Source organism: Diorhabda carinulata, chromosome X, assembly GCF_026250575.1.
Source record: "Diorhabda carinulata isolate Delta chromosome X, icDioCari1.1, whole genome shotgun sequence".
Lineage (NCBI taxonomy): Eukaryota > Metazoa > Arthropoda > Insecta > Coleoptera > Chrysomelidae > Diorhabda > Diorhabda carinulata.
The window spans coordinates 33,703,516-33,720,218 of record NC_079472.1 but is presented as its reverse complement, the minus strand read 5'-3'; the positions used below and the strand labels follow the sequence as shown (position 1 = coordinate 33,720,218).

Sequence of the window (16,703 nt, the reverse complement as noted above, 5' to 3'; positions counted from 1 at the left end):
CTCTAATAAATATATTGAATGAGAGAGCAATGTCATACAAATTTATTTTGCAGCATAACAACAAAAAAAAACTCATAAAAGTTTTAAACAGTAATTTGAGTGCTCTAATTCGTACTAATAAGCTTGTTAAATTAAATCCTGCACTTCTATTTTATCGTTTTATGAATTATTTTCATTATATTCAGTTTTTAAAAACCAAAAATGGTTGAAGTCTATTCTGATTTTAATCAAAATGAAAAATGTGTGTAGACATATTAGGGTGTCTTTTTTTTCGCCTAGCAACAGAGATATTTTGTTCTATGGTAGAGGTTTATCTAAAAACTAGACAACCATAAAGGTCGTCGACACACAGACAGGTCAGAGTTAGGTAAAGATGAGTCTGTGGTGGTGGAAAGTTTGAAGATACTTTACCAGACAACAGTGTTGGATTTAAAAGAAACAAGACACAGTTGATTTTTATTTATACTCTTTTTACTATTTGAAATAATCGAGCTCAATTTCCAAGAACTGCCCTTACCAACGAACTTCGTATCTGGTATTGTCATAACTAAAAGGGCAACCCGGGGCTCATTTCTCTAGTGATCAATTCAATGATCAAGAGATTGCGCATGGAATTTATGAAGAGAGAAAATGTTAGTAGACAGATCTCGGTAATATTTGTTGATTTCATGGCTTACATGATCTTATCATACAACTTGTATGTTGCTTTAAACTTGTTTTGTTGTAGAAATTTCACCCGTTTAAAAGCACCAAGTTCATTTACGAATAACTGGTTTAAAACGTTTTTTTCTATCCACTTTAATGTGAAACATATCTATTAAACAACTTTTCACAGTATATATTTTATTTATACTCTTTTTGCTACTCTTGGAAATCATCAGGTTTGTCCTATTCGTACAATTTCCTAGAACTGCCCTCATCAAAAAACTTTTTATCTGCTATTACAAGATCCAGAGGTGACTAATTTAATGATCGAAAGATGGCGCGAGTTATTTTTGCAAAGAAGATGTCGGTAATATTTGTAGATGCTATCTTTCTACGATCTGACCATACAAGTTGTTCAGCCTTGTTAGAAATTCAATTAATATAGTTCCAGTTTCTAGAACATTGATTTGATATACGCTACTAGGCATATTTTAGCACTAAATATAAAGCACATTTAGCTTGGAATTAATATAGAAAATTATTTAAAATTACGTTTGTTCCTTAAACGTCAATCAGCAAAAACTTAAAGGTCGACACAACTCAATAATTTCATAACTGCTGGTAAGAAAATCTGGCGACGAAGGTAATAGATCCAACAATAATTTAATAGTTTTTATCATCTTATTGATTACATAGTTTATTTCAGGTTTCTTATTAATAGATACTCAAAAACGAACAATTACTGTGGTTAACAGATACGTTGATGATTCCGAAAAAATTAAGTCAAATACTGCATATGAAATTTACAGTTTTAAATCACCAACAACAAATATTAAATGTATACAAAAATAAAACATGAAACTTGTTCTTTCTCTTTTCTTTTGGTGTAAATATACTGGAGAATATTAGCGTTTCTTCTCGGCTTGTTCATTTGATATATTTGTACATTGAGTTCAGTGTAAAATGAAATAGCTAAAGATATAACAATACTTGTGACCAATTTTCATTTCATTTTTTTTTATTATGAAAAGGAATACAAACAGGACGAACTTTATTATTGAATTACAGCTTTTTTGAAATTTTTAGACACGATCGTGAAGATTCTGGTTCTATACGTAAATAGGTAAGAGGTGTTTCTTAGCTGAAGTTAAAAATAACAACAAAATGTTGTCACCATGTTAATATTGTTGAACTGTCCAACTTATTAAAAAAAGTTGGATAGTCTATCGTAGATATCAATATCAACATAGATACAAAATGAGTTGAAAGATTCACAATACCCGATGGAAAATATAAAGAAATATTAGGTTGGAAAAATTGAGTGGATAGGACCAGAATCTTCATAATCGCTTCTAAAAATTACGAATACTTCAGAAGAAGCAATTGCATTATCAAGCAAAGTCTCTAGTAAGCATATAATGTCTTAGTTTTGATTTTAAAATGCGGACTTTTTTGGGTAAATGAAACGAGTCAGAATAAATTCAACATTGGCAATCGGGGGAGAGTACGATTTCCGCGATTTGGCTTAATTACGCTAAAATAAATCGAAAATGAGGAATGAAATTTTTTGATATCTTGCTTCGTTTTCGAGATATCTATATTGAACAGACGGCAGCGTTCAATACTTCGTTTCAAATGAATATTTTATCACTTTAAATTCAATATGAACCTTGTAATTCAATAAACAAAAGATTTTTTATTTAATTTTTATATTATTTACACTGATATTCCAAAATTATATTGAAAAAAAAACAGATTTTCATAGCAAAATGAGCTGTTTTTGATAACTTTCATCACATGAATAATTTGATATTTTTCATAAAGAATTGTCGTTTTTTTTTCATTATTTATTTAATCAAAAAGAAATATTTAATGATAGTTTGAAGATTTAATTAGTAATTTAATATAAAAATATCCTTTTTCGACCAGAAAGTACGTTCTGGATGCTTTCAAAAGTTATTTATTTAGGTTATGCTAGGTTAGGTTAGGTTAGGTTAGGACTCATTTCTATAATAAATAAATGAAAAAAATTGTGTTTAAATATCTTAGAAATATACATATGGCGTAGGTGCGTATAGACTAGACCTTTTTCAAACGGACTAGACAATTCATTAAAAGACAAGCTTTTTACACATATAGATTAATATCCTCAGGCCTAGTCGGGACTAGTCCTTTTATATATGGTCTATTTTTCATAAACGGTCTGTAACATATACAAATATTAAATAAAAATAAATTTGTCCAACTTCAAGTATCGATATTTCAAAAACGAAGCGAGATACCGAAAAATTTTATTCTTCATTTTCGACCTTTGGGTCGATTTATAAAATGGCATAGTCAAATCCAGGCGCCACACGGAAATCGTATTCGTGCCGGCAATTGGCAAACAAAAATGCTTCATGTGCTATTTTTTGGAAAATTTGTGGGAATAAAATGATTACTACTAGTTCGGGTTGTCAACATTTTATAGAAGAAAGTTTATTCAGATCTATATTGAACAGTATTTTAGGAAGATGAACAGTATTTGATCTATTTATTGTTTTAAAAACATATATTTAGAGCATCTCGCACAACTTATTAATTTAGAAAGCTAGATTTTCCCATTTCCGTTTGATCTTGTGTTTTTCCTGATATAGTGCTGTTTAACTTATAAACACTGAAACGAAACATATATTTTATGAAAAATAGTTACCTAAATATATAAGAATTTATGCATATCAGAAAAGACACAAGAGGAAATCAAACCAGCAAGACATAAACAAAAATACCAAACCTGCCCAACATCTGCGTAAAAAATAGTAAATGTTAAAGTACATTTTTTACATTTAGCAATGAATTCGTCATATTGGCATCCCAATTCGTGCTAATATTTTTGTTTTACCTTCAATAGTTTTTCAATTTTATTAAAGTTGTACAACAAGGTACACGCGAAAAAAGGTTATGTTCTAAGAAAACACACACTCGCATGTCTGTCAGTAAATTAAAGTCTTGAATATTTGACATTCACAGATTCGTTCAAAAACTCAGTGTGATTTTTTTGTAGCTGTGGCATTGACCATTGAGCGCCCTCTAATCAAATAAAAACAAATTTATGTGAGCGGAAGCTATATGTAGCTATAATTCACAGCATTCCGTGTAGAAGAGGTACATACAACTTGGGAGAAACCGGAGTGTTCAGTTCCTAGCCAGATGCCGAAGAAGAAGGTTGATCTTGCTTTCGCCGCAGCTCCTGGAATATTTTTAACAGAGAAAATAGACTTAAATTTGTTGTATAGCCGTACTATATAGCAGATCTCCAGTATCACGTTTTGAACTTGTAGCAGAACTATATAGCTGTGCTGCATCTAGCCTTGCTATATAGCTCTGTTACATAGTGTAAATCATGCTTAGGTAAAGAGTTGTCGAATAATATTACCTAATTGTAAATACATAGTCTTAAAACTTGAATTTGAATTGTTCAAAATATTTTGTTTGTCGAATGAGTATTCGGGGAAAGATACATTTTTATTTTGACAACTGAATCCAGCCCTGGTAAGTTTGCAGATGCTGGAGCCCTTGACGGGACCTTAACGGACTTTCAAAATCTATCACCTTTTTCTAGGGTGAACAACCTCCGAGAGGGCAATGGTTCTAATACGAGATTCAATTTCAACCAAGTATGTCTAGACTCGTTTCTTTACTAATAGGATCATCAAAGACGTTATTTAGATAACCTGCCTGCTTTCTATTCTAGAATTTCGTAGATACATAATCCTCTCAGTTTTTTCTAGAACCCGAAATATTTGTTTGTTTTAATTCGAAATCTTGAGCTTTCTATGGCAATATTCAATGACAATATTGAAGGAAATTGTTGATAAATAACACGAAAAATTAAAACAGAAGTTTGTTTGAAACAAAAGGCAAATATATAGTCTGAAATCTTTGAAATATATTTAGATCGAGTACTATATAAATGAAGGGAATGGAAAGATAAATCGGAATGGTTAACTATCAAACGAACTATGATACCACGTGTTAAATAATTCAATTCACAACTTTGTAGAAAGTTATTTATTGATAAAAAAATAAAGTGGCTTCAATAATCTGACTACTGTACTCGTTAGATGTCAAAACTATTAAGAAACCCTATCCGTCTACATGCTCTCTTAAATACTAAATCTTTTTGTATACCAAAACTATAATTAATTATATTTAAGATCGTTAGAGTGACATCAATATAAAATTAAAGTTAGTAATTTTATACGTCAATGGAACTTCAAGTGTCTAAGGGACATTTGGAATCACTTTAATATGACGTTGAGTCCCATTAGGAGCTCCCAGTGTACAATAAATCTTAACGAATACAATAATAACTTGAGGTTGGGAAGGTAGATTCATGATTCTTCACAGTCACATTAATATAAGACAAAAATTATGTAACTCGAGACGATATGTTAATGGGGGGTAAAATAAGGAACACTTTGTATTGTTTAACTAGATTAATAGTTCCCATCAAGAGTAGGAAGGTAATTCACGCTTAATATTCAAGATTTAGTAACTCATCATGAATAGATTGAGGCTTAAACAATTGATTGCCTTGATCCGTACAAGATCCAGCCGGTGTAGGATTTAAAGTCACGATTTTGATTCAAGTTACTTAATCATAATGCTTTTCTGCCTTCCATCTGTTATTGGAGTTAAGTCGTTCATGTTCCAAAGTTGTCTCCATTCTTTTCTATGTTTTTCATCACCTTATTCCTCGTTTTTTCCCAGCCAACTTTATTTCTGTTCAGCTTCTCTTCGGCTTTTCTATTTTTTTTTGTTTGTGTTTCATATATCTTCCGTATTAATCGTTCTTCTCTCATTCTTATGATATAGCTATACAATTAATTTGAGAATTTTTTGTTTGCAAATACTTGTTTATCTTATCATACAAATAAAAACAATTACAAAGCAAAAACTTATTCGTGTAAAAATAAGCAGAATTTTGTAAAATAAATCCGAAAAAAAAACAAAATTCCTCTATTGGATATTGCTCTGCCAATAGAATCCCATACATGTTCGATGGGATTCATGCCTGGCGAGTTTGCTGGCCAGTTTAATCTTTGGATATTTCCCTCTTGTAGCATATTCTGTACCCTTGGTACGCGATGTGGTCTGGCATTATCATAATGAAAAATGAAATTTGCTCCATATTCGTTGCGCAAAGGTTGCACGATTGCTTGGATAATGTTTTGAGCGTATATGGCACCGGTCATTGTTCGCTCAATAAGAATAAGTGGAGTGCGGCGACCATACATTATACCCCCCCAAAACATAACAAAAAATGACTTCGAAGGGCTGTTACCGATATTCTTCGGTTTCTTCGAGTGAAATTAGCCATATAACGATCTTCTCTCTCTGAAGTCACTCTAGGTCGACCAGACACCGGCATTCATGCAACGCCACCAGTTTCTTGAAAAAGGGCCACTATCCGCCTTATCGAAGTTCGCGGCATATTAGCAATCTCATGATTTGAGGAACCCTCTTGGTGTAGGGCCACAAGATTAGAAGGTATTTGTAAACAAAAAATGCTGAAATTGAAATAAACATGTGACAAATAAACAAGGGAAGCCAAGACTTTTGGAGGTGTGAGTATATCGACCTATTGTCCACTAAAATCGAATTAATTGCTTTGATTCAGAATAAAGCGTTTTAATTTATGATTTGTTACAAAAATTTTAAGTGTAAGTTGACGGTACTTGACACCTGTTTAATCTGTAGCTGTGGGGGCGTTTATACGTGAGTACCCAAATTCTTTTCGGTTTGACTGATGCCAACAGACTTCACAATATCCTTAAAATATGTTTTAGACGATTCATTCGACCATATTTCTTTAAAACGAAGAGATAGAGTTTGAAGACGGCGCTACGCGGGGGGCGTAATCACTCACTTGAAATTAGTCCTCAAGGTCTTGTGAATTGGCACCTGTCGATTATTTCAGTGATATCATGTAATGTCACTAGTTTATACTGAGAAACCATCAATGGATGGCAACTTGGATACTAAGAAGAAAAGTTCTTAAAAGTCGATATTCATTACGCCCTCATCCAAAAAAAGTCTCTCATCATTTCCAGATGTTAATTTCTTTTCTAGTTTGCAGAAATATCTCTTTAGAAACAAATGTATGTAAATGGAAAATGTAAAGATATGATCATGGAAAACAGAACATTGTTCTCAATGAGTGTTAATACTATTTTCCTGTAATTAGACCGGAACACCAATTTAAAAAATGAAATATCCGGCTCAGTGTCTATTACTAATGTTCCATTTTGATCACCATTCATCGTAGAAATAACAAATACAAAATTTGGTTAGTTCCAGATTAAATATTTTTTCATATTATCCCCAACGGACACACCTGAAAGTCTCAACAGTTTTCCACATTTTGCGTTTCAATCCCTTTGAAAGAAGTTTTTGTTTCTGTGGCCCCTTAGTTATTATTTTGCGCCCTGAAGTCGAAAACGCAAATTGCTTCTTTCACTGATAAAATTTCGAGACTGAGAGTATCTCTTTTTTTCCCAATAAGCTCTCGGAACAGTTGTTATTTGCTACATCAGTATGTGTCGTTTAATGTGTAATCACACAATGCACAGCAGAGAGTTGACCTTTCACGTGAAAGTAACACTAATTGTAACTGCACCCTAATGGCCTGATTGGGTTATGTGTAATTTCTGGTTATATTTTAACCTAAATAAACATTTACGTGGTTGAAGTTTCTCGAGGATGAGATAGATGAAGAAATTCATCAAGTTTTTCCAAGGTCTTACTGATTATTTTAGTCATAAATAAATCATCATAGTTTTATTATTAGTATTATACTAAAATCCATCTTTCTTGCAGTTTCTTCTTCTTTAAAATATTCAAATATTGTTCTATTCATATTTGAATTTGTTTGCCTAATCCATAAGCACGCTTCTATTTTAGAAAGGTCACAGCTATCCACTTAGGAACACGAAGCTCAATCCTCATCTACCTACCTCACGTTCAGTTAGTTAAAGGCTCAATACTGTACAAAGGAAAAAAAAAGAAAAATCATTTGCCAACTGAAATCAAATCTATAAATCTTTTTCTGTTTTTGATTGATTTATTTTAAATACAAATGTTTACATATTTTAGGATTGCAGTATATTTAATTTAATTATCTAGTTTATTCGCATGATTCAATTTTTTTGTTTTGACAATGTATATTACATATAAAATTTTGACAATGTACATTTTGAAAGGTAAAATCTTGATTTATTTTATTTTCTGCGTGGATACTTTATATTTAGGTTTTATTATATTTGTTTCTTTTTGATCATCACTAGAAATTAATTGAGATTAATTTTTAAATGTATTGAGATCTCTCAAATTCACTTCGCTAGATGTAGCAATATCTCTGAAATGATTTTTATTCATTGAAAGTTTATATATTACGTAGGTAGACATTCAGACGACAATCACGCACGAGGTGTAAGGTTTACACGCTTGACATTGAGCAGTCTTCACACACTACCCCTGACCCATTGATCCCGTTACATGTAATAAAAAAAAAACTCGCCTCAAATATTTATAAAATAACGCAATTAAATCGAACATCAAGTTCATGCGATATAAATCAGTAATTTACTTTCTACAGCATTACAGTTATTAGAAAAATTTGAATGGAAAATAAAAAAAAATGAAAAAAGTGGCTGCTCGTGGTAAGAATATTTAGGTGTTCTGAAATATTTCCAAAAAATTTCACCTTGTAGAAGTTTCGTCAAATTTGTCTTTGATTTTATCAGCTTCAGAGAGATAAATTGTTGGAATGGTTAGGTCAAGAAAAATCTGAACCACCAACTACTACTTAGCATCTTTCACATACTTTATTTTTATTGTATTTGAAGAATTTTAAGTTCCAAAAATATTTTGAACATTTGACAAAAACTTGATCATGCTTAGAGATTCTTAATAAATTGATGTATGCTTCGGGACTTACTCAGAGAGTTTGGAAATTAACCCGGATCGCATTAATTGTTGTTCGAAAACTAATCGACTTAATCGGGTCTTAGTCATATGTTAGGATCCTTTCTACTATGATAAACGCTATCAGCTAATGGGTTGCTTTATTTGTCTATGGTATTTTAAACTTTGAAAATTAGTTATTCCCCCGTCTACTATTAAATAACTGAATTCACAACTATGTGAATGTATACAAAAGCCATTAAATCAATTATAAATGGATATTTATATCGTTTAGAGTCACTTCAATATAAAATAAAAGTAAGTAATTTGATACGTTGACGGAACTTCAAGTGTCCAAGGGACACTTGGAATCACTCAACTATGAGCTTGGTTCCCATCAGGATTGGTCAGTGTACATCTTGCTTTAAGTATTAAATCTTATGGTATAGAATAAAAACTATAAATTCTGGTAGACAGGGAGCATTTATGGTCCTTCACAGGTAATTACAAAAATTAGGTAATCCGAGACGATACGTTAATGGAGAAAAAAATCGACGCAACGCTTAAAAAGGTAATAAGAATCAAAAGTTCTTGTTTATGTTTTAAATTCAAAATTTCTACCAAAAAATTGAACGTTATGTGGGAAAATGTGATCTAAATCTCGTTCTGGATTAGGATTCGCAATACGCTGTTTGGGGAATTATTGCAATACGGAATAAATTGAAAAACTAGTCTATAACTATAAATCAAACACATAAAATTTATTGAACAAATAATTTTTGAGTAGTAGATAGACTATTGAACTGATTTAACTGAAGTTGTGACTCGAAATATCACCATCATCATCGTGGTCGTAGCTGAGTAGAATGTCGACTGTGGCGACGTTGCAGAAGGCTTGTCTGCTCTAATGCAGAATGCACAAATAACCCAGCAACTGATTTCTGCTTTCTTGCACTCACGAGCAATCCCAAAGTTTCTTTCACATTTGCATGATATCAGTTACAAGAGCCCAGGTGAGGCGAGTTTGGTTTTGGTAAAAATCCTGTTGGCGGATTACAATTTTCGTTGGTGAGAATAGTGAAAGATTTACCAACTTGTTTTTGTTCATGGATTTTTAAGAAGCGGTGGAATAACAAAATATCAAACGATGTCTCTTTCTGTTTAAAAATAAAAAAATTAAAAACAAATTTGTAGATCTCAGCGCGCTCTACAAGTCTATTACTTGAAGCAGTTCAATAATGTTTCTCTTGGTATGGCTTTCATCTACTCTCAATTCGTGAATGATGTCAAAACTCTTTTCTTCACATTATTCATTTTCTTAAACATTTATAACTCGAATGGCGTTATATATGGTGAGTATAGCATTTTTGAACAAGAATTTTCGTTGCCAAAAAGTCGTGAATCAATAATGATTGCTATGGTGAGCAAAGAAGCCGTTGTCCTATACCCCACACTATCCTTGGAACGAGCAATCGAAGAAAACCTTGGATATGATCTTGATGCAAGACTTAAAATCCGGTCCACATTTAGAATCTTAAGCCATTGAAAAAGTCACATTTCGTGAATTTATTCAGCACTTTTAATCAATTTTAAGCTCCATCTCTCACGGCAGGCATGTCGAAAACAATCTCCCCAAAGCGGTATCAACTCTTCGTATACCAACCAGCTATAATGGTTGATTCCAAAGAATGCTAGATTATAGATGACGAAAAAAAGTTAGTTCTAGAGAAGAAACGAAGAGGAAGGCCAGGAGATGAATACCCTACATGGACCAAACAACAACAGATAAAGATTTGAGAGGATAAGATAAAAACGAAGAAAAAAATAACGATTCGTGAAAGTAAAATCCGGAAAAAGGAAAATTTAAGAGTATGACATAATTCTAACGTTAAATTCTTTAGAACGATAGTAAGAAGATATATAATTGATAATAATAAATCTGCACTTGAAAATGAATTTTTTTATTTACGTCGTAAATTTCTTTGATAAAAACGATAGTGTTTCAACTCCCTTGAACCAAGTTCAAAAAACCGAAATATCCTTCAACCTATTTACAATTATATCAAAATTTATTTCCCACCCTATCTGCAACTAATAACAATTCTTATCTAATTTAAATATTGAACTATTTTAACTGGTTACACCAGTGGAAATTTTGCTTATTAGAAAGTTCAATGTCTACTTATCTCGATATTTTTGATAAATATTTCTAGAGTAAGGTTAAATCTTCTTGATTGAGTATTTGATTATTTTTGTTATCGTTATTCTTCCACTCTAATAGCACCTACGGTCTTTAAACTTCCCACAATTTCAAGTTATCCCTTGACTTTATACCGTGTTCACTGTTATAAAATTTGAAATCATCTTCTCCAATCGCACTTTCTACTGAGTTTTATATTTGTATCAATTATTGTATCGCCCATTTTATTAATTTCTATTGGTATTGTTTTGATTACTGACATATTTCATTTCGCTTTCGTTTCTTCTTTTTCTGCATCTTCATTTTCTTATGTTTTATAGATTTCTTAAGTAATAATAAACGTGTCTGCTAATTCTAAATTCATCAAATTTTAAGTTCAAGTTCGTTGTAACGAGAATTCATTAATAATCATCAAAATCTCAGTTAGAGATGTTTTTATTTGTATTTAAATAGTTGGAGTTACTTCCAAAATACAAGGTTTCTACAAAGACGTTCCAAAGATATATTTTTTGTTGATAAACCGTGATCACGTGTTCTATGCGTGAATATGTTTTGCTTTACTACTTTTTTTAGATAAATAGACTATAGTAAGCTGCATTCGTGTACAGTTGTCTTAAATAGCGAAGCAGTGCGGACTAGAGCATTGATATGAAGCAAGCGCAAATCTCGGGTGATTTTGCCGCGCCTTTTTTCGATATTTTTTACTTAGTAAGTCAAAGTAATATGCCGCGTTCACGGTTGTATTTGATTTCTTAAAATCAATCGAAAGAATACCCTAGCAATCCCAAAATATTGCAGCCAACACTTTTTTGTTGTATTCCGTGACCTTTACTTTTTTTGGCCTTTCTCTGCTCACTTTGTCCTACATGAGGCCAAGGATTCATGGACCGTACTACGTACTATGGTGTGTTTATTCCCTGATAGTCGTAGATTAAGTATAGTATTCTATTCACGAGTAATGGCCATTACTCGCTCATGGAATGATATACTATTACTGTGGTACTTATCTTTTATCTTTTTATCAAATACACCAATTTCCAAATGGGCGCCTATGGACAAGTTACAAATTGTATTGAGCAATTTTCGTAGACATGTGTACAGAAAATTGCGTGCCAAAAAGTGGGTTACCTTGCGTGGAATAAAAATTGTGTCACAATTGTAAATTTCGGATTTTAGAATTGCTTGACAGTCAAGGTTAAAGTGGTATCAACTCTTTAGTAGGCATTCAAGGACCGCAGTCGTATTTAATATCTAATAAATATTGACGAAAAAAAAAAACAAACAAAAAAATGAGGGCAACACTTGTGCAAATCTATTTGGAATTTATTTGGAAATTTGAATTGAAGCAAGTTGATTGGCTTCAAAGAATATTCATACCGATTCCAGGAATTTGCATTAATCATTTTTATTATTCACATTACAAGGTTCACTTTTATAGAAACACAGAAATATAACTCTAAAGATATCTAATTTATTTTCTGCATATCTATCATAACTATTATTAGAATGATCCAACCTATTTCTTAAAGGTTTTTTTCACATTTCCAAATACATCCGGTGTCAATAATGTCTATTTTTGATTTCAGATTTCCTCACAATAAAGCTCTGGAAAACCTGTTACACGTCTATCATTAGATGGGGATTCCCCGCCATGTTTGAAAATTAGTTAGTCCTCTAAAACATTCCGATGTATTGTTGAATTTATATCTGTACAATTTGTATTCATTTTCCATCATTATATTGTACATAAATGTTGAATGTTCAATTATTTTGGATTAATCAAATATTTTACCTTAACGTTGGATTTGATGTTGTTTAAGTCAGAGACTGTCTGAACCTAGTATCAGTAAATTCAGCTATATCATATCAATTAAAAAAATTATTATCTGATCTCAAAAAATGTAATCAATAAAATTGCAAACACTGTTAGATGCTATACAAAATTAACAAAAAATTTTTCATAAAACTTATAATCAACACACAAATTCGATGTCCATTTTGCCAGACCCTGTGTAAAAAAGGACATTGGATAGGATATCTAATAATCTATCAATTTTTATGTTTAATCTTTTACTGTACACCACAGATGATGCAGAAATTAGGTTTGTCACTGTACCTCAAAATCAGTTACATTCATAACAATTTCATATTGTGATATGATAATGTCCAAAATATTTCCTATTCTATATATTCCAAATAAAAATTTATCACAAGCCATTCTGATTGACGACATTAATAACTTCTTTGGCAATAAACAACATCATGAACTTATTTTGATATGGGATGAAACTAAAGAATTAATATTGTGGTACTGACGGAAGACTAATCGCTGCGAATACTCCAATATTGCATACCAAGTCAAATATTTCTGGTCAACAGCTTAGTGTAGTTCTTGGTGGTGTCCCTCGTCAAACATCAACATGGCTATACAAAATTTTCGTTAAATGCCAGCTGTACGCTGTTTTCGCTGTACGACACCATCACTGGAACATGATTTATATTTTGTTTTTGTAATTGATTCCATTTCAATTTTTGGTCATAAGATTATAGATTTAGCAATTTGATGACCATCTTTTGACGAAAATTTTTGCTTTTGATTTATATTCCTTACTTTCAATCAAATAATTCATTAATACGAACGATGCTGTATCTGAATGGTTTCTTTTTGTAGTTTGGTACGAATGCGAAGTCTTATCCTTGATGATTGTGCAGTAGCTTTCACTATATCAGTACGTTTCGAAGGATCTTGGGATATATTAGTGTCTTCAGGATTACTGTTAAATCTCTTAGTATTTCTTTACAAAAGTTCCAATATCTCCATACTTTACATATCACAATTTCTGTTTCCTTTTTCTCAATCACATTCAGACTGACAGATTGATTCAACTTCGAGGATTAGTGATTTACCATTGACGTTCACTAAAACGATAATCGTCCATTAAAAAGAATATGTGAAGTACGATGAATCGTGTCAGGAAAGATGAAATGGATTAAAGTGATAACGTTTGTAAACATATTTTTGACTACGTTTATTAAGTTTCTGAAAACTGTCACAGCCACTTTCGAAATCAATCGCACAACAGATATCCTTTTAGGGCCTCCTCAATACGGAAAATATAAATAAATCCGCAGTAACCGTCATTGTACACAACACACCATTGACAACGTTTATTAAGCTTGTAAAAAGTGACGAAGATTCCTTCGGGATCAGTCGCAGAACGGATGTCATACACCCATGGACCCATGGATGACCGACACGTTCGTAAACCGTGTCTCTTCTAAGACCTTATTATTATATGGTGGCTAAACACCCCAGATGGGGTAACGCCGCTCTTACGAGCTTTCTAGATCTTTTTTTTTTGTTTCGGGGTAGATCAGTCCCCATTCTCTTCTGTTTATATCTTGTGGCACATATCCTGCCAGGCTCGTCTATCTTTCGTTTTTTCTTGCCAGTTCCACATCCCAAATCTCTTAAGGTCGTCTTTTACCTCTTGCTACCATGTAGACCTTGGTCTTCCTCTTCTTCTAGCACTTCCAGGGGTCCAATCTAATATTGAGTACGCTACTGTTCCTCTCCTGCTCTCCATACATGTCCCAGCCATCTTGCTCTTTGTTGTTTAATTTTTCTTACTATGTTCTCTTTAATTTCTTGTGCTATTTCATGGTTCATTCTTCTTCGGTATTCATTTTCTGTTAGTTTTACTGGTCCTAATATTGTTCTTAATATTTTTCTCTCAACAATTTTTAAGTCTTCTTCTTGCTTTTTTGTCATAGTCATAGTTTCTGCAGCATACATCAAGACCGGTCTAATAACTGTTTTATATATTCTCATTTTTGTACTTTTTCCTAGTATTTTGTTTTGCAGTAGTTTTTTGTTAGCGTAATATGCCCTGTTAGCTGCTGTTATTTTTTCTTTGACTTCTGCCTCTTTATTTCCGTCACTACTTAAGGTTATTCCTAAGTACTTGAATGTATCTACTTCCTCAAAATCAAAATTTCCAATTTTTATTTTCTGTTTACCTCCTATAATACGTTTATCTAGCCTCATTATTTTTGTTTTCTTTTCATTTATTTTGAGACCCATTTTACTTCCTTCTAGTACTATTTCCTTTAGCATTTCTTCCATTGTGTTTCGACTTCTTGTGATAAGTGCTATGTCGTCTGCATATGCTACTATTTGTCCACTTCTAGTTTTTATTGTTCTCTTGTCTATTTTACGCATCACATATTCCAGTGCCAAATTGAACAGCGTCGTTGATAAAGCATCCCCCTGTCTTACACCCTGATTTATTTCAAATTCTTCTGTGTTCCCCACTTGTGTCCTTACTGTGACTGTTGTTTTCTTCATTGTACACTGTATTAGTTTTCTTAGTTTGGGGTGTATTCCCAGTTCTTTTAGTGCCGACATGAGCTTACTTCTTTTTATAGAATCAAACGCTTGTTCAAAATCTATGAAGAGTATTTCCACTTCCATTTTATACTCATGCGCTTTCTCCATTATCTGCTTGACCGTATGGATAGCATCTATTGTAGATTTTCCAGATGTAAACCCGGTTTGGTACTGTCCAATTATGGTTTTTCTTCTCGGCCTCTGGCTAAGATCAAAGTGTAGTATCTGTTCTTATCAGCTTAATATCTAAGACCTTATTAATGTTGGGAAACAGAAATAAATCCGCAGTCGACAAACACAGTAAATATCATGAAGAGTTACGTCACGTTGAGACAAGAAATGTAAAGTAAGCAAGCGCGTTCTTTTGTAGCAGGACCCACTGTCCAGTCCTGCTCAACTGTGTTTGAACGTGTCGATGCGACGTAGTAACCACCTCGTAGAATGCAAGGTTCACAGTTTGACCTACAGGAACGAATCCCTGATAGATGATTACATCGTAGTAGAAGAAGACGATCAATATTATCTTGAACTTGGACTTTGGTATACTTTTTGGATCGCGTTAAGACGAAGAACGTCATTTCATCGAATGCTTGTTGCAATTCAGATCGAACTGGTAACAGTAGGTCAAATGGCTTGTGACGTTTGCTCCCAGATCTTATCCGACGGAGGCTCATCCTCAATCAATTCCACAAGGCTTCCTGCTAGGTGATACTTCTTGACATGTCTCTGGAATTTCATGTTGTCATTTATGTATCGAATAATCACTTTTTAGACACAGCTCCTTTAATATGCTGTTTATAAGGGAAAAATCCCTAACTCGAAGAGTGTAACATGAAAATTGGTTACAAATCCTAGTTTACCTTCATAGAATATTTGTCTCAATAAATTTAGTAATTATTAAAATATTACTAGTCAATGAACTTAGTTGTTCAATGCCAAAATGTAGGAAAAAACGTAGAATATCAATATTGCATGAGTTCATCATCCACTATTTAATATTAAAATAACCATAATTTATGAAAATTTCACAATTAACATCAGATTTTTACGAATTATTGATTAAAATGTTTCAAAGGTAAATTAATATTACAGGGGTATTGCTCTCTTATTCAATATTCAAATTTCATAAGAATATGGTGAACCATAAATATTCATTTGATTCCGATGATTTTTTTCAATGAAAATGATTAAGTGCGTTCATCTCTAAATGAATTTTTGATATTCATATGTAAAATATTTAAATTTAAATATTTATCTAGTGGTTGAGTTATCTGTAACTTGAAATAAATAATTTTACTTTCAGATGAATTTCAAATGAATCAGATTACACAGCATAAACTTTTAAGAATTATTATTTTTCTAATATATCGTAAAAATACGAAATGACGAAATGTAAATAACTTAATTTTTATCTCTTGGAGTAATAGGTTTGTTCTTGATGGCTCCTATGGAACTGTACTGGACTGAACCAGTGCAGGCCAGTTCATGAGTATATAGAATTAGTTCGATGGGTTACAAAGA

At 32.3% G+C, this 16,703-nt stretch overlaps 1 non-coding gene across 1 annotated transcript; it reads left to right on the top strand.

Annotated features, from left to right (window-relative positions):
- Positions 1-15,368: 15,368 nt before the first annotated feature.
- On the top strand, positions 15,369-15,482 carry LOC130902818 (U2 spliceosomal RNA). The gene has a single exon (XR_009060474.1). It is a non-coding gene; the product is annotated as a U2 spliceosomal RNA (small nuclear RNA).
- The last annotated feature ends 1,221 nt before the right edge of the window (positions 15,483-16,703 follow it).